The following is a 25,692-nucleotide window of genomic DNA, read 5'->3' as shown; positions in this document are numbered from 1 at the left end:
ACGTTCATGTAATTGAAGACCATATTATAATATATACAGACAAAGGGAGAATTAAGGTTGCACAGGTAATCTTAATATTGATATTTTCTAAATTCAGTGTTTGACCTTAACATACTTTTAACATAATGGTGTTGTTGTTTAGTTTGTTTGTTTATTTGTTTAAATACGATAGGACAAAGAAAAGCAGCATACTACTTAATTTGTTTAAATACGATATGACAAAGAAAAGTATGGCAGCATACTACTTTTCTAGGTTTCACTTTAACTGAAACAGAAAATGTTTAGATAGTTGTCTTGGTAATATTAGAATAAAAATGAAGGATCATTTAAAGATCACTTTCTTGACAGTGTTGAAATGGAATTAAGAAATAAATGCTTGCATTAGCGATCTGCAAATCCTGCAGAAGCAGGAAGTTATCGGAAAGAAATAAAAAAGAAAGATTTCCAAAAATTGAATGAGAGTTCTCAATAAACATAAATATGAAATATATGATGGTGTGTTGTGAGAAATATCTCATTGACATGCATTTGGGTTGGCTCCATTAATAAGTGAGTTATGTTCCTCATCCAAAAATGAGATTAGGAACTTTGAAATCTGAAGTGTGAACTGTGTGGCTTGTGACTAGTAATGTAAGTCACATGGTTGTAAACTTTTAGGGGAGATCATCTTTTTTGTTCTGTTTTGTACAGCTCCTAGGCACTATAAAATAATAAACAACAGTGGATCCCCTTGTCCACGTTTGTTGACCCCTTCAAAGAACTCTAATACATTAGTAAGACACAATTTCCCATTACAGAAACCATGTTGACTTTTGCCCAACAATTTATGTTCTTCTATGTGTCTGACAATTTTATTCTTTACTATTATTTCAACTAATTTGCCCGGTGCTGACATTAGACTTACCAGTCTGTAATTGCCGGGATACCTCTAGAGCCCTTTTTAAATATTGATGTTACATTAGCTAACTTCCAGTCATTGGGTAAGAAGCCAATTTAAAGGACAGATTACAAGCCATAGTTAATAGTTCCACAACTCCACATTTGAGTTCTTTCAGAACTCTTGGGTGAATGCCATCTGGTCCTGGTGACTTGTTAATGTTAAGTTTATCAATTAATTCCAAAACCTCCTCTAATGACACTTCAATCTGTGACAGTTCCTACAAAAGCCAGCTCAGGTTTGGGAATCTCCCTAACATCCTCAGCCGTGAACACTGAAGCAAAGAATCCATTTAGTTTCTCTGCAATGACTTTATTGTCTTTAAGCTCTCCTTTTGTATCTCGATCATCGAGGGGCCCCACTGGTTGTTTAGCAGGCTTACTGCTTTTGATGTACTTAAAAAAACATTTTGTTATTACCTTTTGAGTTTTTAGCTAGCCATTCTTTAAACTTCTCTTTGGCTTTTCTTATTAATTTTTTTACACTTAATTTGGCAGTGTTTATGCTCCTTTCTATTTACCTCACTAGGATTTGATTTCCACTTTTTAGAAGATGCCTTTTTATCTCTCACTGCTTCTTTTACGTGGTTGTTAAGCCAGGGTGGCTCTTTTTTAGATCTTTTATTGTGTTTCTTATCCTCTGCTGCTAAGTTGCTCTCTATTTTTTAAAAATTGAATATTTAATATTCCTAATATACAATAATAAACACATTACTAGTTTATAAACATAACACTACTTACAGTTATGAAAACGCATTGAAATATTTCATAGAATTCAGAGATAATCCAAGTCACCTCTATTCCATTATTCATGAGAATTCCACAGAGATTTTCAACATCATTTTCTCCTCTAAAAATATCTGAAAAGGAACTGAGCTAGTCTGGAAAACTTCTGAATCCAAAATAGGGCAAAACTATTAGATCTTTCATTATCACTGATCTTCTTTCTGCTGTCAGAATGAAGCCTTCCTTTACCCATACCACACAGTCCGTAATGCTAATTACAAGTTGTATAAAACTTGGATTTCACGGTCTGATCAGCCAAAATTCAAACAGGTTCCTTCATTCATAATTTTGATGACTATCATTTGCTCAGTTGTTTAGATAAGTAGCTAGCTCATTGTAACAAAACACCAGTGGAACTCTATTACTTCTGTTTGTATAAAAGTAGCTGAATTTCCTGATGAAATAAGCTTCTGCTTAGTCCCTATGCACCCCCCTAGTCAATTTTTTGTTACCATTTCTCAAAGCATAGCTTTGAGAGAGTGGAATAGCACTCTATTTAAGGGTGAAAAACAATCAACCAAGCACATTAAGAAAGAGACAGATTTTTCACTTTACTTGAACTCTGTTATGCTGCTCTACGGAGCATGAGTATGAGGAGGCAGGCAGCTTTTGAGAAATGTAGCATTGCCTGCTAGTGCTGGGGATATGGACCAAGGCAGAGACTGTAGGAATTATGAATAATGAAAGTGTCTAGGCATGACACCTCTTATAGTGATGTCGTCTGTAACCTCCCCGACTGTACAAATTTCATACTCGGAAATATTTATTGCTCTTTTAAAGATAGGAACTTTGTTATAATTCTGTATCTGCAGCTCAAGAAGACAATCTCAAATACATTAATTTTGTTTCTAAAACTAATAAGAAAAGAGCATGAAAAATAGTGAATATTATATATTCACACACCATGACAAATGCATGCATGCATACCGAGACATAGAACATTCTAACCAAAATGAGAAGAGGGAAATACTTTTTCTTATTTTCTTTCATTTATAGTAATATTAGGTATCATTAGCAACAATAGCACATATTAAATAATTCAGACATAATTATAATTTAAGTTGTCCCTGTCCCTTTAGCTGTGGCCTGTCTGAGATTAGATACAGCAAAAAAGATCTTACTCTTGAAGTTACATTTTCAGCTGGCTTCCTTAATTGCCCTAGCTCTCTCCCTCAAAACAAAAACTTCCTTTTACAATAGGAATCTCTGTGGAGATGGACTCACAGCAACATGGCTTCTCCCTGCCTATCAAAACTTCACCAATTCCAGGGTGGACAAAGCCAACTCTGGCAACATGGTGGGGAAGAGTGTTAAGATTTGCCTCTTACATACTTGCTTTTGTTTGCACATGCCAAATCCATCATTTGCAGACAGAGATAGGCCAACTGTGTGTACAAACGTCAATATGGATACACAGAAGCTGCCATTTTGCAATAGCCACAACTACATTTCCCCCCCATCTTTGATGTTTGTAAGGATCTTAATCCCTGGGAGCACAAGATCACTTTTGTTTCGATTACCTTTGTTCTACTGCATCCATATAAGTGAACTCAGCATTTGGTCCACAGGGTGGAAATGATTTATAAACACACAGATCTCTTATTATTCATTCCTCAAACAAAGCTGATATACTGCATAGAAACATCCACTTCCCACTTTTTTTTCCTAAATCCATTTCCTCTTTCTTTATCTACTTTTGTCCCACATACTGTCGAAAACAGGGGTCCCATTATACACATCTCAAATGATATTATGAATCACAAAGAATGTTTTACTCCTTTCATGTAAAGAAAGGGGGGAAATCCCATGATTAACTACATTTTAATGAGTAAGCCTTTCAATTTCTTCCTCTCAGTGTTGTGAGAACCCAGAATTAAGATGAAAGTTTGTTCTTTTTATATTATTTTTTAAAAATTTGTTAAATAAAAATTAGCTTTTTGGATTTACTAACTGTAGGTGCCAATCAGACGTTTTCAGAGGCACACACTGTAAGATGCAAAACCCAAATACAGATAAATTATTTAAAAAAAACCCAAACAACATGAACACAGCAGTCACTGCTGCAGGAAAGGAGGTGAGGAATCCAATCTACCAAACTTAAGGCTGTGCAGAGATATATCATATATTGGGAACACACTTATAAAAAATTAAAATCAGTCACAGCGACCTCTCAGTATAATATATGAAAATATTTGTCTTCCTAGAAAGAAATAAAGGAGAATAACACTGCTTCAAAAGAACTACAACAAAAGATATTAAGTATCAGAGAGGTAGCTGTGTTAGTCTGGTTCTGTAAAAGCAGCAAAGAATCCTGTGGCACCTTATAGACTAACAGACGTTTTGCAGCATGAGCTTTCGTGGGTGAATGCCCACTTCGTTTTATTATTAAAACTCCCATCTCTTGAGTTGGAGAAAAACAATAATACAGTTACACAAAAATATACCAAAGCAGGAAAAGTGTAGAAAAAGGTTATTTAATCAAAGTAGTAAGTAAATAACATTCAGGTGGAGAAAAAAAAAGCAAAAATACTTATTGCAACATCACTGAAAAGCATTGCAGAGCAGAAAGTAATCTTTAAGCCATTACAATTATTTAGAAACAGGCATAGAGATAGTTTATTATTTACCCAAGAGTCTAATATCTCAGACTTGATATAATTTATTCTGAAAAAGCAGCAAAGAGTCCGTGGCACCTTATAGACTAAGATGTATTGGAGCATGAGCTTTCGTGGGTGAATACCCACTTCGTCAGATGCATGTAGTGGAAATTTCCAGGGGCAGGTATATATATGCAAGCAAGAAGCAGGCTACAGATAACGAGGTTAGTTCAATCAGGGAGGATGAGGCCCTCTTCTAGTAGTTGAAGTGTGAAAACCAAGGGAGGAGAAACTGCTTTTTAGTTGGCTAACCATTCACAGTCTTTGTTTAATCCTGAGCTGATGGTGTCAAATTTGCAGATGAACTGAAGCTCCGCAGTTTCTCTTTGAAGTCTGCTCCTGAAATTTTTTTGCTGTAGGATGGCTACCTTTAAATCTGCTATTGTGCATCCAGGGAGATTGAAATGTTTTCCTACAGGTTTTTGTATATTGCCATTCTTAATATCTGATTTGTGTCCATTTATCCTTTTCCGTAGGGACTGTCCAGTTTGGCTGATGTACACAGCAGAGGGTCATTGCTGGCATATGATGGCGTATATTACTTTGGTGGACGTGCAGGTGAATGAACCGGTGATGGTGTGGCTGATCTAGTTAGGTCCTGTGATGGTGTCGCTGGTGTAGATATGTGGGCAGAGTTGGCATCGAGGTTTGTTGCATGGATTTGTTCCTGAGTTAGAGTTACTATGGTGCAGTGTACAGTTACTGGTGAGAATATGCTTCAGGTTGGCAGGTTGTCTGTGGGCGACGACTGGCCTGCCACCCAAGACCTGTGAAAGTGAGGGATCATTGTCCAGGATGGGTTGTAGGTCCCTGATGATGCGTTGGAGGGGTTTTAGTTGGGGACTTTATGTGATGGCCAGTGGAGTTCTGTTGGTTTCTTTCTTGGGTTTGTCTTGGAGTAGGAGGCTTCTGGGTACACGTCTGGCTCTGTTGATCTTTTTCCTTATTTCCTCATGCGGGTATTGTAGTTTTGAGAATGCTTGGTGAAGATTTTGTAAGTGTTGGTCTCTGTCTGAGGGGTTGGAGCAGATGCGGTTGTACCTCAGTGCTTGGCTGTAGACAATGGATCGTGTGGTGTGCCCGGGATGGAAGCTGGAGGCATGAAGGTAGGCATAGCGGTCAGTAGGTTTTCGGTATAGGGTGGTGTTAACGTGACCATCACTTATTTGCACCGTGGTGTCTAGGAAGTGGACCTCCTGTGTAGATTGGTCCAGGGTGAGGTTGATGGTCGGGTGGAAGCTGTTGAAATCGTGGTGGAATTTTTCCAGAGTCTCCTTCCCATGCGTCCAGATGATGAAGATGTCATCAATGTAGCGTAGGCAGAGAAGGGGCATGAGTGGACGAGAGCTGAGGAAGCATTGTTCCAAGTCAGCCATAAAAATGTTGGCATATTGTGGGGCCATGCGGGTGCCCATAGTAGTGCCACTGATCTGGAGGTATACATTGTCATCAAATTTGAAATAGTTGTGTGTGAGGATAAAGGCACAGAGCTCAGCAACCAGTTGTGCTGTGGAATCATCAGGGATACTGTTCCAGACAGCTTGTATTCCATCTGTGTGGGGGATGTTTGTGTAGAAAGCCTCTACATCCATGGTTGCTAGGATGGTGTTTTCTGGAAGGTCACCAATGCATTGTAGTTTTCTCAAGAATTCAGTGGTGTCACGGAGATAGCTGGGAGTGCTGGTGGCATAGGGTCTGAGCAGAGAGTCCACATATCCAGACAGTCCTTCAGTGAGAGTGCCAATGCCTGAGATGATAGAAAAGACCCAATTTGTATTATTTTAGATAGCCAAGGAGTTCTTAGGACCCAGCCTGGTTTCCTTTTACCTTCCAGAGAGTGATTCCGTTAGCCTTTTCTCAAAGCCCCATCTTTCTTCTGTATGCCAATTATCATATTACTCCTTGGTTGTTGCTTTTTTTTGTTACAGGACATAGGTATAAACTCTTCCTTTGCCTGAGACTGGCTTTTCCAAGTTGGCCAGCCAGGCCATACAAGATGAACCTGTTATGGTTGCTCCACTGTTTGGCAATTAGATCTCTTCACCATTACTGGCTTAAAATAAACTTATCACTTACTATTTCAGGGTACCTGCACCTGCGTTCCTCCTTGGTGGCCCCTCGAGGGCACCTACTAAAAGGTTTCTGCCCCTCGGCTGTCACCTCTCTTCGGCACAGACATCCATCTCTCTTCCTCCTGAGCAGTCCACAATAATACTTAAACTTCCCATTTTAACATAATTGACCCCAGAGATACTTAAACTTAATTCGGTAAGGTCTCCCAAGATATTTCAGGAAATTGCAATATGAGATTGTGGAGAAATGTGCTAACACTATGTTTCTCTTGGTGCGTTGGCTGGGCCTCATCTCCTGCACACACACATCCCAACACCACCACTATTCTGCTGCTCCTGTCTTCAATTTCATGTTTTGATAGTCGAGAACTTTCCATTTTTTATTATTTATAGCACAAGTTCCATATTTATCACTAGAACAATCCTTCAAGTTTAAAAGTAGGCCTCTTATTTATTAACATTATAATAAAGAAAAACTATTGCCATACTGCTACTTAAGCCTCAGTTACTTTGAGTTGATGGCACCCTTTTCAACTCATATCGAGTTGGTGTAATTGTTTATCAATAATTTCAAAGTACTAAAACTGGAAATTAGAGACTGATGTCCCAATCTTGTATTGTGGCTAAGGAGCCACATTTTTGCTTCTAAGGGCCACTGTGCCAATCTGGTCTTGAAGACTAAAGTTGTGCCTACTGAGGGAATTAAAGGGGCTCAGTGAAATCCTGTGCACGTGTCCTATGTTGACTACAAGGAGACAGGTTTAGCAACCATTAAACCAGCTCATCACTACCCAAGGAGCCTCATTTCTGATGTAATCCTGCTTACAACACTGTGTTAGCTTTAAGTGTTGCATTGCCCCACCAGAATACTAGTAGCATCAGAAACTGAACATATGGTCCAGGTTTGCTCCCCCTGATGTCAGTGAACGTTTTGCCATGGACTTCCATGGGAGCAAAATTGGGCCATTTCTGTAGAGCTGCTAATTTAAACTTCTGTACATCTCCATTTTATGTAGAAAATATCAGAGTTGACAATTGTGACGTGTTCAGTTAATGATCGTCTCAAGGACAAATCTAACTTAATTATGAGAAGCTCAAAGGTTAGGCACAATATGACAGAGTCCATGTCAGCTTAATTTAATATAAACATCTTCAGTACAGTAGAATATAGTGGCAAAGCACTTATCAAGTAACTGGATAAGTGGATTCCAGTCTCACTTGTGATTTGATTTCATATTTAATTAGTTCATTATATGTGCGCTATTTGTATAAAAAGGTTTTGGTGGTCTACTCTGCACAGATATATATTTAGAAAATATTATCATTAGAAATTTAACTCACTGGGACTAACTTCAGGTACATTTGTGTTTGTATCACCTTGAGATTCTTAGTGGGAAAGTAGTAAATTAGAAACTGACTGTTCAAATTGGTGGTAGTTCATGAACACTTGTTCCTTTGATCACTAATGAAATGTCAATCCCCTGCCCTACTTCCATTAGGAAAGTTGCCATGAGAATACATAATGGCAACTGGCCAGCATAATGGCAGCAAGGAGTCAGAGTTTTGTCATTTGGGCATAGAGTGACCAGACAGCAAATGTGAAAAAAATCAGATCAGGGCGTGGGAGGTAATAGGAGCCTATATAAGACAAAGCCCCAAATATCGGGACTGTCCCTATAAAATCAGGATATCCTGTCACCCTATTTGGGCACAAACCATTGTTGCAGTGAAAAATTTAATATTATAAGCAGATTCTTATTTTACTAAACAATTGCTCCCTGCTGAAATGTTAAGATGTAGACTTAATTTTGCAGGGAAAGTCACTCTCCATTCACATTCCAGACTGAAATATTGCAGAATTACACTGAAAATTCAGTGTCTGGTATATGCAAAAAATCCCACTCTTCTTGTTCTGTTAGCCAAACATGATGCTGAACATGCGGTGGCTCGTCAGAACCTAAAGACAAAGTAACTTGGACACTTCTTTTATGGAATCCAGTTGCTTACAGGAATCTGAATTGTGAACAATCTTGATTACTTTTTCTTGGGGACAGGAAGAATGATCTTTGAGCTCTTCAAATTCACACAATATAGTTAATCTCTTCAAGTACTCTAACTTTTAAATCAGCAGGATTCCTGTGGCTCTGAATAACCCACAGAGGTTTCTGCTGGATTATATTTTGCCTCAAATGCAAGTGAACAGGGCTGCTAACAGGGGAGTTTGAGTGGGAGTTTACAGGGGGAGTTGGAAGGGGCAGGGGGCACGGTGCTGCGTGTGCTGTGTTCCGCAGGTGAGAAGGCTGATAGAGGCAGAGACAACAGCAGCCATGAGCCAAGCAGCAGAGGATACAATGAGGATGATTGCATGCGGCAGCTGCGGTATGTACATGGTCCTAGTGGGGGCACTGGAACAGAGGTATGTATGCATGAAGTGCCGCCTAATAGAGCTGATGGAAGAAAAGATCCTAGGTCTAGAGATGCAGGTAGAAACCGCTTGAGCAGCTGATGGAGCAAAGGCAAGCTGTGGCTGAAGGGGAATGCTCAGAGGTACAGGGGGAAGCAGGGGCTAAGGCCTGTGAGGGTGGAATGCTGGATGGGGAACATGGGCAGTGGAAGCATGTGACAGTGAGAAGCAGGCAGGGGAAAAGGAGGGCCAGTGAAGGAGAAATAGAGCTAAGGAACAGGTTTGAAGGTTTGGAGAATGAGGAAGGGGTTCAGCAGGTGGTAGCTGACGGTGGGAGGGCAAGGAAGAAGAGAATAGCGGCTAGTCCAATAGAAAGAGGGGAGGAGTCGATGGAGACAGCACCAACTTTGGGCCCCAAGAGGATGCAGGATGGCTTAAGGGGGACTACAAGGGATGATAGGAATGGAAGGAGCTTGCAACCAGGGGGAACGGGGGATAGGTTAGCAGATCACACTGTCACCAGGCAAAGGCAGGTCTACGTGATTGGGGATTCCATACTAAGAAGGTTGGACAGGCCTGTGACCAGGGCCGATCCAGAGAACAGAAGGGTGTGCTGTTTACCGGGCGCTAAAATACGGGATGTGGACCTGCAGTTGAAAAGGATCCTGAGAGGAGCAGGTAAGAACCCGTTGATCATCCTTCATGTAGGAACGAATGACACGGCTAGATTCTCGCTGGAGAGAATCAAGGAAGACTATGCCAGGCTGGGTAAGACGCTCAAGGAAATTGAGGCTCAGGTGATCTTCAGTGGGATTCTACCTGTCCCTAGGGAAGGGCGACAAAGGGGTGACAGGATTGTGATGATAAATAGTTGGCTCAGGGAGTGGTGCTATAAGGAGGGCTTTGGGATGTATGGGCCCTGGGAGGCTTTTGGGGACAGACAACTGTTCTCACGGGATGGGCTCCACCTGAGTAGGGAAGGAAATAGACTTCTAGGAGGGAGGCTGGCTCATCTGATCAAAAGAGCTTTAAACTAGGTATTGGCGGGAGACGGTTGGGAGATGTCCAGGCACTCTCCATGCCAAATTTAAACATTGAGAGGGAGGACAACAGGATAAGAACGGATATAGCCAGAGGGAGGGGTTTGGACATAAGGAAGAGGGGGGGGATGGATACTAGACCAATAGGTCATACTGGTGGTACTGTGTCCCTACCAAATTGGGTAACAAAGGTGAGAGAAGCCAAACAGCAAAAATTAGGATGTTTGTTCACCAATGTGAGAAGCCTAGGTAACAAAATGGAGGAATTGGAGCTCCTGGTCCGAGAATTGAAACCGGATATTGTAGGAATAACCGAAACATGGTGGAACGGTAGTCATGACTGGAGTACAGGTATGGAAGGGTATGTGCTGCTTAGGAAAGACCGAAACAAAGGTAAAGGTGGGGGAGTAGCATTGTATGTCAATAATGAGGTAAACTGTAATGAAATAACTAGTAATGGAATGGATAATACGGAGTCTGTTTGGGCAATGGTCACATTAGGGAAGAAAACTACTAGAGCCTCCCCTGGGATAGTGATTGGGGTGTGCTATAGACCGCCGGGATCTAGCCTGGAGATGGATAGAGAACTCTTTAATGTTTTTAAGGAGGTAAATACTAATAGGAACTGTATGATCGTGGGAGACTTTAACTTCCCGGATATAGATTGGGGAACAAATGCTAGTAATAATAATAGGGCTCAGCTTTTCCTAGACGTGATAGCTGATGAATTCCTTCATCAAGTAGTAGCTGAACCGACGAGGGGGGATGCCATTTTAGATTTGGTTTTGGTGAGTAGTGAGGACCTTGTTGAGGAAATGGTTGCAGGGGACAACCTTGGCTCGAGTGATCATGAGCTAATTCGGTTCAAAATAAATGGAAGGATAAACAAAATTGCATCTGAGACTAAGGTTTACGATTTCAAAAGGGCTAACTTTACTAAATTAAGGCGACTAGTTAGGGAAGTGGATTGGACTAACATATTTAGGGATCTAAAGGTGGAAGACGCCTGGGATTATTTCAGGTTGAAGTTGCAGGAGCTGTCAGAGGCCTGTATCCCGAGAAAGGGAAAACGGTCCTTAGGTAGCAGTTTTAGACCGAGCTGGATGAGCAAGCGTCTCAGAGGGGTGATTAAGAAAAAACAGAAAGCGTACAAGGAGTGGAAGATGGGAGGGATCAGCAAAGAAACCTACCTTATTGAGGTCAGAGGGTGTAGGGATGCAGTGAGAAAGGCCAAAAGCCGGGTAGAGATGGACCTTGCAAAGGGAATTAAAACCAATAGTAAAAGGTTTTTTAGCCATATAAATAGGAAGAAACCCAAGAAAGAAGAAGTGGGACCGCTTAAAACTGTAAACGGAGTGGAGATTAAGGATAAGCTAGGCATGGCACAATATCTAAACGAATATTTTGCCTCGGTCTTTAATGAGGCCAATGAAGGGTTTAGGAATAGTGGCAGAGTGACTGATGGGAATGAAGGTGCGGGGTTGGAAATTACAGTATCCGAGGTAGAAGCCAAACTTGAACAGCTTAATGGTAGTAAATCAGGTGGCCAGGTTAATCTTCGTCCTAGAATATTAAAGGAATTGGCGAGTGAAATTGCAAGCCCGTTAGCGATAATTTTTAACGAATCTCTAAACTCGGGGGTTGTACCGTTTGACTGGAGATTAGCTAATATAGTTCCTATTTTCAAGAAGGGGAAAAAAAGTGACCCGGGTAACTACAGGCCTGTTAGTTTAACATCTGTAGTATGTAAAGTCATGGAAAAAATATTAAAGGAGAGAGTAGTTACGGACCTTGAGGTCAATGGCAATTGGGACAAATTACAACATGGTTTTACGAAAGGTAGATTGTGCCAAACCAACCTGATCTCCTTCTTTGAGAAAGTAACAGATTTTTTAGACAAGGGAAATGCGGTGGATCTAATATATCTTGATTTCAGTAAGGCGTTTGATATGGTACCGCATGAAGAATTACTGGTTAAATTGGAAAAGATGGGGATCGAAATGAAAATCCAGAGGTGGATAAAGAACTTGTTAAAGGGGAGACTGCAGCGGGTCGTATTGAAAGGTGATCTGTCGGGTTGGAGGGAGGTTACCAGTGGCGTTCCTCAAGGTTCGGTTTTGGGTCCGATCTTATTCAATCTATTTATCACTGACCTTGGAACCAAAAGTAGGAGTGGGCTGATAAAGTTTGCGGATGACACGAAGTTGGGAGGTATTGCCAACTCGGAGAAGGATCGGGATATCCTCCAGGGAGATTTGGATGACCTTGTAAACTGGAGTATTAGTAATAGGATGAAATTCAATAGTGAGAAGTGTAAGGTTATGCATTTAGGGATGACTAACAGGAATTTTAGTTATAAGCTGGGGACGCACCAGTTGGAAGTAACGGAAGAGGAGAAGGACCTCGGAGTCCTGGTTGATCGCAGGATGACTATGAGTCGGCAATGTAATGTGGCCGTTAAAAAAGCTAATGCGGTCTTGGGATGCATTAGGCGAGATATTTCTAGTAGAGATAAGGAGGTGCTAGTCCCGTTATACAAGGCGTTGATGAGATCTCATTTGGAGTACTGTGTGCAGTTTTGGTCTCCCATGTTTAAGAAGGATGAATTCAAACTGGAACGGGTACAAAGAAGAGCCACTAGAATGATCTGAGGAATGGAAAGCCTGTCGTATGAAAGGAGACTTGAGGAGCTCGGTTTGTTTTCCTTAACCAAAAGAAGGTTGAGAGGAGATATAATTGCTCTCTTTAAATATATCAGAGGGATAAATACCAGGGAGGGAGAGGAATTATTTCAGCTCAGTACTAATGTGGACACGAGAACAAATGGATATAAATTGGCAGTCAGGAAGTTTAGGCTTGAAATTAGACGAAGGTTTCTAACCATCAGGGGAGTGAAATTCTGGAACAGCCTACCGAGGGAAACAGTGGGAGCGAAGGACCTCTCTGGCTTTAAGATTAAGCTTGATAAGTTTATGGAGGGAATGGTTTGATAGGATAACGTGATTTAGTCAATAGGTCAATAACGTGCGACCACTGGTAATTAGTACCGAGGGTCAATGTTGGGATATTGAAAGTCTTTTTCCCGAGTGCTAGGCTGGAGAGTCTTGCCCGCATGCTCGGGGTTCAGCTGATCGCAATATTTGGGGTCGGGAAGGAATTTTCCTCCAGGGTAGATTGGCAGTGGCCCTGGAGGTTTTTCGCCTTCCTCCGCAGCATGGGGCAGGGGTCGCTTGCTGGAGGATTATCTGCTACTTGAAGTCTTTAAATCAGGATTTGGGGACTTCAGCAGCTGAGTCAAGGGAGAGAATTATTTCAGGAGTGGGTGGGTCAGCTTTTGTGGCCTGCATCTTGAGGGAGGTCAGACTAGATGATCATAATGTTCCCTTCTGATCTTAAGTTCTATGATTCTATGTATTCAGATCTTTTGAGAAGCCCCTTCTCTACTTTCTTTACCCTCTTCCCCTATCTTTATAGAGAGAAGCATTCTCTCTCTCTTCAGTTTTCTAACTCCTTTGTACACCACTTCCTCATTAAATATACAGCTTTATGCTAGAGCTAGGCAAGCAAGAGTTTTCCTGTCTTGAAACTATTTGAGAATTTGAATTCTCCAGCCACCCCCCCATCTCAGATCAGGATGAAAAGTCAAAATTTCAAAAATAATCGTGAACCAAAAACCAATTTTTTTTCCATTTTGGGTCAATTGAAAAGTTTTGATAATTCTGAAATATTTCAGTTCTTTCTTTTTTAAACTTCCTTTCCAATCTGGTTAGCTTAAATTTCAAAATGAAATAAACTGGAAAACAGAATTTTTCATTTTGAAAAGGTTGAAATGAAACATTGACAATTTCAGAACTTTATTGCCCAACTAATTTTGAGTCAGGAAATTCACTGAACCTGATCCTGTTTTGTGAACAGTTTCAGTATTGATAAACTGACATTTTTTGACAAAAAACAGTTTGTTGAAAAATTAACAACCAGCTTTATTCTACATTACATACAGATGATTCAGCCACATGAAGAGAGAGACAAACAAATGGAAGAGAAAAATAAAAATAAAGGATATTTTGCAGGGTATTGATGAGCTAAAGTGGCAATGGAATGACAAGAATACAGATTGTTTAGAATCCCACTCTTGCTTGATTCTTGAATGCTTATTTATATAAAATGGAATATCCCCAACATCAGAACTTGAGAGACTGACACTCAACTATTTATTGGGACAGAGAGAACCAAGCACCTAGGAAACACGGGTTCTAGGTCCTGTTCCCCATCAGGCAGAGAAGGGACTTCAATGTGGGTTTTCCATATCACTGGTGAGTACCTTAACATTGGCTATTCTGGAACTCAGACACCTTCCTGACAAAATTATATGTTTCTGAGAAAAAAAATCTGTTTTAATGAATTGTCATTGTCCATTCAGGAAATGTTTAATTAGAAAACTCCTGAACAGCTGTAGTCAGTTGGACACTGAACTAAGTCCACATGCCCTGCTGCAGTACTTCGTAGGAATTGTAGATCAGGTGCCTTATTTTCCCATTCTACCCTGGCATGGACATCTCCCATAATGCATGGTGGATGTTCTCCTCAACAGTGTAAACAACATGGTGCATTACAAAAGCCCCATGGGTGCATCAAACCATGGGAGATGCATTCCATACAGGGAGACTGGCTTATAGAAGAGAATAGAAACATGAGGCGCCTGAGCTACAATTCCCATGATGTCACCTTAGCTCAGGTAATTGTAGTTCAGTGCAAAACCAAGCTGAAACAAGACTATTTCATATTCATAGAATCATTGTAGAATCATAGAAGATAGAGTTGGAAGAGACCTCATGAGGTCATCTAGTCCAACCCCCTGCTCAAAGCAGGACCAACCCCAACTAAACCATCCCAGCCAGGGTTTGTCAGGCCGGGCCTAAGAAACCTCTAAGGGCCTAAGAAACCTCCTGAGATAACCCATTCCAGTGCTTCACCGTCCTCCTAGTGAAATAGTGTTTCCTAATATCCAACCTATACCTCCCCCACAGCAACTTGAGACCATTGCTCCTTGTTCTGTCATCTGCCGCCACTGAGAACAGCCTAGCTACATCCTCTTTGGAACCCTCCCTTCAGGTAGTTGAAGGCTGCTATCAAATCCCTCATTCTTCTCTTCGGCAGCCTAAATAAGCCCAGTTCCCTCAGCCTCTCCTTATGATTCATGTGCCCCCGCCCCCTAATCATTTTTGTTGCCCTCCATTGGACTCTCTCCAATTTCTCCACATACTTTCTGTAGTGGTTGGGGCCAAAACTGGATACAGTATTCCAGATGTGGCCTCACCAGTGCTAAATAGAGGGAAATAATCACTTCTCTCGATCTGCTGGCAATGCTTCTACTAATGCAGCCCAATATGCTGTTAGCCTTCTTGGCAACAAGGACACACTGTTGACTCATATCCAGCTTCTCGTCCACTGTAATCCCCCAAGTCCTTTTCTGCAGAACTGCCACTTAGCCAGTCAGTTCCCAGCCTGTAGCAGTGCATGGGATTCTTCCGTCCTAAGTGCAGGACTCAGCACTCGTCCTTGTTGAACCACTATCAGATTTCTTTTGGCCCAATCCTCCAATTTGTCTAAGTCACTCTGGACCCTGACCTATCCTCCAGTGTATCTACCTCTCCCCACAGCTTTGTGTTATCCGTGAACTTGCTGAGAGTGCAATTCATCCCATCATCCAGCTCATTAATGAAGATGCTGAACAAAACTGGCCCCAGTATTCTGCTTGATACCGGCTGCCAACTAGACATCGAGCCATTGATCACTACCTGTTGAGCCAGATTCTATCCACCTTATAGTCATTCATCCAATCCATACTTCTTTAACTTGCTGGCAAGAATACTGTGGGAAATTATATCAAAAGCTTTGTTAAAGTCAAGATCTAACATGTCCACCACTTTCCCCATATCCACAGAGCCAGTTATCTCATCACAGAAGACAATCAACTTGGTCTGGCATGACTTGTCCTTGGTGAATCCATGTTGACTGTTCCTGATCACCGTCCTCTCCTCCAGGTGCTTCAAAATGGATCCTTTGAGGACCTGCTCCATGATTTTTCCAGGGACTGAGGTGAGGCTGACCGGTATGTAGTTCCCTGGATTCTCCTTCATCCCTTTTTAAAATATGGGCACTATATTTGCTTTTTTCCAGTTGTCCAGGACCTCCCCCATTCCCCACGAGTTCTCACATCTGCCAACTTCCTCAGCACCCTCAGATGCATTCCATCCAGCCCCATGGACTTGTGCATTTCCAGCTTTTCTAAATAGTCTTAACCTGTCCTTTCACTACTGAGGGCTGCTCACCTCCCCCCCATACTGTGCTGCCCAGTGCAGCAGTCTGGGAGCTGAACTTGTCTGTGAAGACTGAGGCAAAAAAAGGATTGAGTATTTCAGCTTTCTCCACATCATCTATCACTAGGTTGCTGCCTCCATTCAGTAAGGGTCACACGCTTTCCCTGACCACCTTCTTGTTGCTAATATACCTGTAGAAACCCTTCTTGTTACCCTTCACATCCCTTGCTAGCTGAAACTCCAATTGTGCGTTGGCCTTCCTGATTACACCCTTTCATGCTCGAGCAATATTTTTATACTCCTCCCTCATCATCTGTCCAAGTTTCCACTTACTGTAAGCTTCCTTTTTGTGTTTAAGCTGACTGAAGATTTCTCTGTTAAGCCAACTCAGTCGCCTGCCATATTTGCTATTCTTTCTGCACATTGGGATGGTTTGTTCCTGCACTCTCAATAAGGCTTCTTTAAAATACAGCCAGCTCTCCTAGACTCCTTTCTCTCTTATATTAGACTCCCATGGTATGCTGCCCATCAGTTCCCTGGAGGGGGGAGTCTAAGTCTGCTTTTCTGAAGTCCAGGGTCTGTATTCTGCTGCTCTCCTTTCTTCCTTTTGTCAGGATCCTGAACTCGACCATCTCATGGTTATTGCTGTCCAGGTTGCCACCCACTTCTACTTCCACTACCAATTCTTCCCTGTTTGTGAGTCAACAAATTTTCTGAATCAAAATTGTTCAGGATTTAGTTCTGTGAAATACGTTGGTATTTAGACTCTACATCCTATTTGTGCAGAAAAAAAAGTAAAAAATATCAGAATTTTCCATGGGTAGAAATTCTGATTTTCTGACCAACTCTAGAGAAGGAGTAAGGAGTAAAATACAAACAGAATGTAGACAGTGATGAGAAGAATTACAATCCAACTCTTGCTTAAGCTCACAGAAATCAGACAAACCTTGCTTCTGTCAAGGAATGAGGAAGAATGAATATGAGGGAAGATAACATGTGATAAATATGCTATTTTAATTATTTGGAAGTTGGGAACATATTTTTTTACCCAACTGAAAAGGAATTTTAATTATGGATTGTTTGGATAGTTTCTATATGTGGGAGACCAACTCTGACTGCAAACAAACATTCCATGTGTGCCCAAGAGAATGCACTTGCCACTCTGCTGACTGATAATATGAATGAATCTCAAACCATTGATTTCAGTGGAATGCTAATAATATGATAGCTGCTAATACCGGGTAGCATTACTGAAAAGGTTACATGAGAATTCAATTAAATGTTACTTTTAAATTTGCTGTCATCTTATCCAGCGTGTTTGCATGAATCTTTTTCAGAATTGCTGTATTTATATTTATTTTATACAACTGAGATACAACAAAGGAAGACTATTTTAATGTAATGATGTACCAAAAGAAAAAAGAAAAAAATTCTAAACGGTTTCAAATATGTTTACTTTTTCTTGGATGATTTTATATTATCAAAAGATTATTTGCAGCAGCTTAAATTGTTTTGGGAGAGTTTTTGTATTCCACAACTTCACAAATTCACACTAATGACTAGGAGGTCATTGTGAATGATCAAGTTTTGTGAATTAGAGTGTAAGCAAACATGCCCTATAAAAAGGTAAAGATAAGGCATTTTGCATGTTTGACAAATCTAGTTAAATTTCAGTGTGTTACGATAAAAGAGAAAGGTTGGTCTTGTGGATATGGAGCAGGGATTTGAGATCTGAATTTAGTTATTGGCTTTGCACAGGCTTCATATGTGAACTTGGGCAAGTCATTAAATTTCTCTGTTCTTCAGATCCCATATGTAAAATAGATAATACCATTTTCTTCCACCCTCTTTGTCTTATGTATAGACTGTAATCTCCTTGGGGCAGGAACAGTCAGATACTATACATTTTAACCTGGCATAATGGACACATACCAGACACATTTATTCCTGTGTCACTATTATCTTAACATGTCCCATCATAGAAAATGATGCAATGTCACTTCAACACATGACATCATCAACCATGACAATTACCAGTGTTGGCAGGCTCCCCCTATTTCAGCTGCTGGTGCTGAGACAGTAACTTCCAGATATCTATACCTTGATATTAAGCCAAAAAGTGGAGGTATTTAGTTAATATCCTTGCAAAAGCCAGTCCCTAGAAATTAGCTCTGTAATAAATAAAATTAATAAATAATAATAAACCTTACATCTCATCAACTAGTGACCCCAAGAAAGAGACTTCATGGAAGTCTGACCTTCACATGGCACCTGAAATCTAGAAGTGCTAATCCAATTATCTCACAGAGGCTAGTTCTTTAACATCAGACTAGCAAATTAGAAACACTATGCCAATAGCATCACACAAGTCTGTGCTTTGGCTTCAGCTCAGCAAGTTATAGCTGCTGAACCAGTATTCCTTACCAAAACCAATGCCATAATGTCGTCCCAACAAACTAGAAATGCTAACCACTTCTATTCAAATTTCCATCTTCCAGTTACCAAATTGGCCTCCAATCCTCATTTCAAAGGTATGTGAACTTTCGAGGGATATGGACAGCAGCCATAACATCTGGCTCCAAAGTTCATGACTTTTGGATCAAGGACTATGTTAAATCTATTATTTAGAGATGGATACCTACCATGACATTTTAATCTGGCTCCAATTTGGATTCTGAACCCCATCCAACTTCATGAAGCACAAGAGAGTATTCACATGCAAAGTATTTATTTAGGCCTCTCTCTACTTTTAGCTAACCTGAACTGAGTTTTGAGTTAATACTGAAACCTAAAACCAGACGAATTCTGAATGGTTTCATGATTCATAATGAAATAATTCTGCTTGCCAGGCCTCATTGTATCACTGAATTCAACAGGAGTTTGGTGTACATAATTAACAGTGTTGCCAATTCTGGCAATTTTATCACTTTTTTTTTATATTTTCTGTTTCTTAAAGCCCCAGCTCCTGAAACCACATAATGTGAGAATTTCAGCTTTAGTGTGATGGTTATGGAAAAAAGATTGAAAACATGAACACTAAAGGCTCAACACAGAAGGCAATTAAAAATATATAGATTTTTAAACTTTGAGGTTTTTATGCAAATCTTATGATTTGTGGGGCTCAGCTCATGAATTTTCAATGTTTTATGTAACAATTCTGTTAAAAGCACTCAATCCTGCTAATAGTGAGGAACTGATGATTTTCAAATATTGTAACTGCTGCACTTTAGAAATTAAAACACATTGTTGCTACTACTAATTTGTTTTTTATTATAACACAATAGCTGTCAAAGTGATAATTTTTTCCTGGATATTCAAGAAAGAATTTATCCTGCTCCAAGGGGCTTACTGGCTAAGGTTTTAAAGAAAGAAGCACAGAAGTAGACAGATCTGGACAAGGGGACAACAGGGATTATCTTTGCAAATAAACAGAATTCTCTAGTGTCAGCACGGCAGAAGGGACTCAAGGGTGTAGAGGAAATTTATTGTATTAATACATTTATTTATTTATAATAAAGTTTTTATTAATAACAATTTAGTGTATTAATAATTTTGAGTTTAAGTGTAAGAAAACATTTGTACATCACCTTGAAAATTCTCTAAAATGTAGCTAGAAAATTAAAAAATGTTATATCTAAATCCTCTCATTTATATATTTCCTTAAGTGCTAAAAATTGTTCAAGGATATTTCTCTGTAATTATAGTAACATTTCAAATAACAATTACACAGATATTTATTTTAAATGCACGTGCTGAAGTGGTGTTGAATCTATTAAAATACTGTGCTATTTTATGCACAACAGTGAAACTAAATGTTTCCCACTTGCCAAGGGAAGATAAGTTTGAACAACTGACAGTAGAAGTGTGTGTTCACACAATCCTGACATATTATGTCATATGGTGACTTTAGGAACAGATTCATTTTGGGAGAGTCTTATTAGTGGACACAAAACATGATTCTAAAACAATCAGTGTTATCAAGAATTCAATCAAGGAGCAGGAAGTATATATAAATACAATCTGCACTTACACTTACAGATATTGTCTCTGGTGAATATTTCAAGGGGACTTCTATAAAAAAGTATTCATTCCTTATCATTGCCCTGGGCATACTATATAAATTCAAGGTTACCCCCAGTCTTTGGAAACTAAGAGGACAATATTTCTAAATCAATTAGTTATAGGATATGGATCTGAGAATTACATAGAATATAATTTCCTCTGATCTTAGCAGCATGACTGTTGCTTTAGACTATATTCATGAATAATTGGATTTAATAGAAATTCTCTGAATTCCTTAGCATCCTGATTTAAAATTGACCTGATATTTCAGACATGTGATATGCATACAAATGGCTGGATCCCAAGCAGTTGAGGCATATCATATGCAGAATCCTACCAATGACACATAGGGCTTGTCTTCACTATGGGAGTAAGTCGACCTAAGTTACACTACTCCAGCTACATGAGTAACTCCAGTGTCTTCACTGAGCTGCGTTGACGGGAGATGCTCTCCATTTCACTTACCTTACTCTTCTTGGAGAACTGGAGTACCAGGGTTGACTGGAGAGTGCTCTGCCATCGATTTGGTGGGTCTTCACTAGACCCACTAAATCGATCCCTGCTGCAGCGTTGACCTCACCAGTAGTGGTGACAAGCCCATAGCTCCATTCTCGGACAGCTGTAGAACTTCTTGTATGGTATATTATCCACTGCAATAAGTTCCTGACAGATGGGTTCTATTTGCCTTTATAGTTTTTAAAAACCAAATACTAGTGATAGACAACTAGAAATGACTGCCATCTTTAAGAGAAATCATCATTCAGTTTTCTCCACATCGGTCTTTCTTTAATCCTATGCCTGCACATGCTGAATACCCATTGACTATCAAAGCAATTCAATTGGACTCTGTCTCTCTCACAAAGAACTAGGCTGGAATAGCAAAGTGGAAAAATTAAACATTTAAACTTCAAAAGGAACCATATCAACAGTCTGCAGTGTTTTATTCATAATGTTGAGTGGATATGTCTTAGCCCACAGCTCCAGCAAAGTATGCATGAGGCAACATGGCAAGGGGGTTGGTAATGTTTTACTCACATCTCAGTGGCTGACTGTTCCTTTCTCTCTCTTTTTCACCCTCGTAGCGAATCTTTAAATATATTAACAATTCAGTGTTTTCAGTTACATCCTTAGTGTTTTCATAGATTTCTGGATTTCCTCTTTATATTTTAATTTGAAGATTCATTGATTTTGTTCACCAATGGGAATGTTCAAAGGTAAATACTACTTCCTAACAAACTGGGGATCAGATTTAAAAATAAATGACCTGATCTTCAGTCCATGGTCCAGAATCACCAATGTCCAAAAAGCTGACTCAGATACCTGAGGACTCCGCTGACATGGGGGAATTCCTGAGAGATGTATAGCCAGTACAGTCAAATCCTGTGCTGTGTCTTTCCAAATCCCCTCATAGAGTGCATTTCAAGCTGAGCAAAACTTTTCAGACAATTTTTCACAAATTCAAGTTGATTTCACCAGTTTGTTTTGGTCAAAAAGAAGAAAAAAAATCTGAAAAAAATGAAACATTTTATTTTGACATTTTTGGAAGAACATTTCCATTTTTTCCAATTTTAAATGGCTTTTCATTTCTAATTTAGCTTCAATTTTATTTTTAAAAGGTTAAAAAGCCCTCTAAAACCAAACCAAAATATTTTATTTCAGGGCAAACTAAATGTATTTGACTCTTAATGATTAAAAAAATTGGTTTGGTCAGTGAATTGAAAAATCAGTTATTTGCACAGACCTAATTGCATTGAGGGCATGGCTAGAGTCTTCTGTATTTCAGTGAACTCCAGCTGGTGTACTGTGGCCTTGGGGCTCCAGCCAGATGGAACAGATTAGAGCAGCCATAATGGAGTGGAATGGTACAGAACTGCCCGCAGCATTGGGGAGCCATCCTCCTTCACTCAGTTTTGCCCACTACACAAATTGTACACAAATTATTTAATTTTAAATACTGTAGACTTTTTTATGAAAGCCTAAACTAACCAGTATGAGGATTATAATAATTGGGCTGATCATGATTCCAGATTGTTACAAGTCTTTCATCTGTGATTTTCACTATGCTATATGAACATACCTGTAGCCTACTTAAATAACTTAACCTCCTGGCAATACTTTAAATGCACCAGCATTTTTTTTTCTTTAAGGCACAAGAAATTATAATACTATGTATCCCCTCCATTACAGAAAGAGCATGGTTAAATATGGCAACTTCATGCTCTTTTTCCTAGCACTGAATATACAATAAATTATGAGCTACAAAACTTAGTATCCATGAGTACATTTTTAAGATTATGTACATAATACTTCTGTGCACAAGACATATTAATGTTATGTAGTTTCCTCAAATATAAAATTCAATAAAACATAAGTTACTTTAGGATTATGATTATAGTGATCTAGAAACAGGTATATGATGAGGCTGGAATATTTTAAAATATGTTTAAAATTAATTGTATCTTTATAACAGATGAAATGCATATTTTCAATACCAAATATTTTGTCATTTACAGAACACTTCAGTACATCTCGTTTAAAAGCTTCACCATTTATTTTGCTTTTACCCTCCATTTCCCATAGTTTTGGAAGCACTGCAAAAAGTCTAATGTTCTTGTATGTAAAGATGTAGAAATACACCTCTTTGAGTTTGAGCCTGTTCATAAAACATTTATTTCCTAGTTCAGGTGTATAAACTGCTGTATCAAGGTAGGGTAGGCATGCCAAGTCAATATACAGTATTAGAATTATAGAATCATAGAAATATAGGGCTGGGAGGAATCCCCAAAAGGTACTCTAGCCCATCCTTCCCCCCATCCAAGGCAGGATTAAGTATACCTAAGCAACAGGAAACAAGCAAGGAGATGGAAGATTGCAGTTCCTGACTGTTCTTGTGGGATCACAGTACACCTTGTTCTGTAGGGGAGGTGACTTGGATCAAATTTCAGATAAGTTCTTGCCCCAATAAGACCAGAACCAAACATGCACAGAATCAGGACAGGGCAGCATACTGTAGAGGGAGCCTGTCATGGGAGGGAACTTTAGTGAAAGAAGCTGCAGCTGATTTATTGAAATGGCTGGGATGGAACTTTCTGAACTGGCCAGGTGAAAGGAAGGGTTTGTGATCAAGGGACTGACACTCAGTAGAGTTGGTTTCAATTCCTAGCTCTGCTACAAACTCCTTTTGTGGCATTGGGTAAGTCACTTCATCTGCCTGGGCCTCAATTCTCCCATCTGTAAAACAGGGATAACCTCCTGTAGTCTAATTAGATTAGAAACTCTTCAGTGCAGGGACTGTTTCTCACTTGCTGTCTGTGCAGTGTCCAACCCAACTGGCAAGCATAAAAACACATGATGGAGAATAAAGGGGTCCACTCTTTGTGGCTGGGTATGAGTATTAGCATTCATTTCTTCTGGCACCCCTTCCATCAGTTGTTTCTGCTGTGACTCTGGGTACTTCCTATTCATGACTCAGCCCTCAGACAGGCCACTGTACAGCCCTCCTCTTCCAAGGTAACAAAATCCCACCAGAAAATTGTCTAGGTGCCACCTCAGATTATCTTCTGTTCCACATCTCCAGGTCCTGTTCCACTGACCCAGTGGCTGGTAGGGGAACTCAGGTCCTCCTATGCCAGGTTCCAGCCCAGAGACACTACAACTAGAAGCCACAATCTGCACAGTCCCACTCCTTCCTGCTATTTCCCTAGGCTTCTTCTTACCCAGCCTCTATCAAGCTTTCTTCCTCATAACTTATCTAGGTTATCTCTTCTTTCAGGGACAGGACATCAAGTCTTAGTCTCCTCCCGGCATTAGCACTTCTTTGCTCCCAGGCAGTGACTGAAGATTCCCTCCCTACAGCTTCCTGCTCTCAACTTCCTGGCTTTATACTAGCAAGCCTGCTCCTGCCCAGGTGAGCTTCATGATCAGATCAGCTTGGCTCTCCCTCCAGGTGAAGCTAGGTACCATCATTTGCCTCTTAGGCCTTAACGCCTTTGGGGCTTGTCCATCCATCACAAGGAGCCAAACACAGAAAAAAAGGATGAAAAGTATTTAAAAAAAAAAGAATCCCAGTTTAAAAAAAAATGAGCGGTTAATATTTCTCTTTTAACTATACTTTAAAAAATTATTTAATATCCCCAAAGATACACTTAAATCAATGAGGTTTTTTTTAAAGGATACTGCAGGAAATTGCCATATCTTTCACCCAGAGACTGGCTCAGGGATAAAGCTGATGCTAAATGGACATGTCGGTTTTTGTTCTATGCCTGGTTGGCTGCTTTTGCCACAGCTGGCCTCTAAAGCTGTCTGCTAAAGCAGCATGTGTTTCTGGAGTCCCCACATTGGATATATTGGATGGTGCCAATAGGATGTTCTATAGCCGGTATCACTGACTTTCTCCCATCCCCATCCTGAGCTGGGACACTGCCATGTCCTCTCCCATTTCTAGCCTGTCCCTGATCTCAAAACACTGCTAGAGTTAAATAATAAAAGTTGTTAAAATTTCCCTGCTCTCATGTTGTGCTATATATCACCATTGAGACTACCCTCTTCACTCCCTTAAGAGCCTTATCCTGCTCTGCGGTCCAGATGGCAGGGAATCAGCTTAGAACTACTGGATTTGGTTGGTTGGGTCTCAGCCTGGTCCCTGGTAGGGCTAGGGTCTAGATCAAAACAATTCACCTCCTTGTGGACAGCCTCATCAGATGGATCTGATTCAGAACTCCCCCATTCACCTTGGAGAGGTGGTAGGAATCTCACTAGAATTAGGGGTGGGACATGTAGGTAGGAGAGGGGGATTTTTTTAACATACTTTCAGATCACATAGTAACCATTCCTCTAGCAAGTGACCCCTCAACAGCTAATCAGGCTGATCTCTTGTTGTGATTTCTTCATGCAGATGATAGAGTATTTCAACAGCATCTCCAGGGACTCAGAGTGGTACCTGGTAGTGGTGTCTGATGCTGTGAAGCCATTCACTGCTATTAAAAAAAAACAACTAGCTGACCTTGGGAAGAATCAGGTGAGTTGATCCTGTGTTACAGAAATGGGGTGGGCACCCTGCCAATGGGAGAACAGCTCCCCGGTTTGTTATAATGATATAATAACAAATGGGGGCTCTGCAAGAGATTAAGGGATTCTTATTCAAATATGCTGTGCTGGATACCACTTGTAATAATTTTCCATTTCCAGGCTCCTTTTGATCTATAAATCAAAGAAAGGTAACTAGGTTTGGTGGCAATTAGAAAGAAATCTCAACTAGATGAAAAACAGAATTGTCATGCATTTGGGAAGATCTCTCTTCTATTCTTGAGATAGTCAACACTGCCAAAGAATAGCATATTCTGTTATGGGCAGAGAACACTACTTCTGAAAGATTAGAACACTCAAAGCAAAAGTAGTGGAGGAAATGATTTGAAG

The 25,692-nt window shown here is 40.2% G+C and overlaps 1 long non-coding RNA gene across 4 annotated transcripts in view; it reads right to left on the bottom strand.

Moving 5' to 3' along the window:
* LOC120380387 overlaps nt 1-25,692 on the bottom strand; it is a 66,394-nt gene that overhangs the window by 22,841 nt on the left and 17,861 nt on the right. For 2 of the 4 annotated variants that reach the window (XR_005587748.1, XR_005587749.1), the window contains exons 4-5: nt 22,019-22,194; nt 21,061-21,783 (exon numbers count right to left, since the gene is read on the bottom strand). This is a non-coding gene — a long non-coding RNA (uncharacterized LOC120380387). Of the gene's footprint in view, nt 1-21,060; nt 21,784-22,018; nt 22,195-25,692 lie in introns of those variants that run through there. The other 2 variants (XR_005587750.1, XR_005587752.1) reach the window with 2 other exon arrangements.

Source organism: Mauremys reevesii, linkage group 1, assembly GCF_016161935.1.
Source record: "Mauremys reevesii isolate NIE-2019 linkage group 1, ASM1616193v1, whole genome shotgun sequence".
Classification (NCBI taxonomy): Eukaryota; Metazoa; Chordata; order Testudines; family Geoemydidae; genus Mauremys; species Mauremys reevesii.
The sequence above is the reverse complement of the archived record's forward strand: the minus strand, read 5'-3'. Positions and strand labels throughout refer to the sequence as shown.